This window comes from Mus caroli, chromosome 8 (genome assembly GCF_900094665.2).
Source record: "Mus caroli chromosome 8, CAROLI_EIJ_v1.1, whole genome shotgun sequence".
In the NCBI taxonomy this organism is placed as follows: Eukaryota; Metazoa; Chordata; class Mammalia; order Rodentia; family Muridae; genus Mus; species Mus caroli.
Window position 1 is genome coordinate 48,676,455 of NC_034577.1, and position 1,496 is coordinate 48,677,950.

Genomic DNA, 1,496 nt, shown 5'->3' on the forward strand with positions numbered 1-1,496 from the left:
CAATTCTCCACACTTCCTAATCTTAAGGCTTTGTATATATATATATATATATATATATATATATATATATATATATATATATATATATACCACCTTGGCTGCCCTAGAACCAAACGAGCATCCCTCTTGGGCCCTGATCCCCAACACCTACATGATGGCTATGCTCTCTGTCTTTTGCACCTCTCAGGTATGGTGTCTCTCTTCCTTCTATGGTATCTGTTTTAGTCAGGGTTTCTATCCCTGCACAAATATCATGACCAAGAAGCAAGTTGGTGAGGAAAGGCGTTATTCAGCTAACACCGCCAAACCAATGTTCATAACTTAAAGGAAGTCAGGACTAGAACTCAAGCAGGTCAGGAAGCAGGAGCTGATGTAGAGGCCATGGAGGATGTTCCTTTTTTGTTTTTTTGTTTTTGTTTTTTTTTTTTTTGTTTTTTTGTTTTTTCCAGACAGGATTTCTCTGTATAGCCCTGGCTGTCCTGGAACTCACTTTGTAGACCAGGCTGGTCTCGAACTCAGAAATCCACCTGCCTCTGCCTCCCAAGTGCTGGGATTAAAGGCATGCACTACCATGCCTGGCTCTTAATTTTTTAAAATTATTTTATATTTTTATTTTTATTTTTGGTGGGATGTTCCTTATTGGCTTGCTTCCTCTGGCTTGCTCAGCTTGCTTTCTTATAGAACCCAAGACTCCCAGCCCAGGGATGGCACCATCCATAAGAGGCCCTTCCCTCTTGATCACTAATTGAGAAAATGCCTTACAGCTGGATTTCATGGAGGCACTTCCCCAACTGAAACCCCTTTCTCTGTAATAACTCCAGTCTCTGTCAAGTTGATACACAAAACCAGCCAGTACAGTATCATTGTGTCTCCTTTCTCTGTTCCTTGCCCAGGAATCCTCAAAGTCCCACCTCTGTCTCCCTGCCATTGGCTGTCAGTATTTTTTTTTTACCAGTCAGAACAAATCGTGGTGGTGGTGGGGGGCATGGATAGGGTCCTTCAGTCTTATGTGCAGGACACTGCAAACAGGTTTAAGGGAAACATAATGAGCATGACCATACAAGCAGATATACATAAATTGGAATCAAGCTAAATGCCCCTCAAGTGAAAAATGGATTAAAAAAAATGTGGTCCATCTACACAATGATTTACTATTTAGCTATTAAAAACAAAGACATCATTTATTTTCCAAGAATGGATAAAACTTGACAAAATCATTCTGAGCAAGGTAACACAAGGTCCCAAATGGACATGTTTGGTATGTACTCACTTACGAGTGGATATTGGCCATTAAATACAGGTACCATTTTACACTCCACAGACCCAATCAATCTAAACAAGAAGGAAGGCCTTAGCAAGGAAACTTGAATCTCATTTAGAAGGGGAAATACAATAGTCTTAAGAGGTAGATGGAAGGAGGGAACTGGGAGGGAGGTGGGATGGGGAGGAACCCAAGAATCAATGGAGATGACCCTAGATGTGATTCATTATATTGG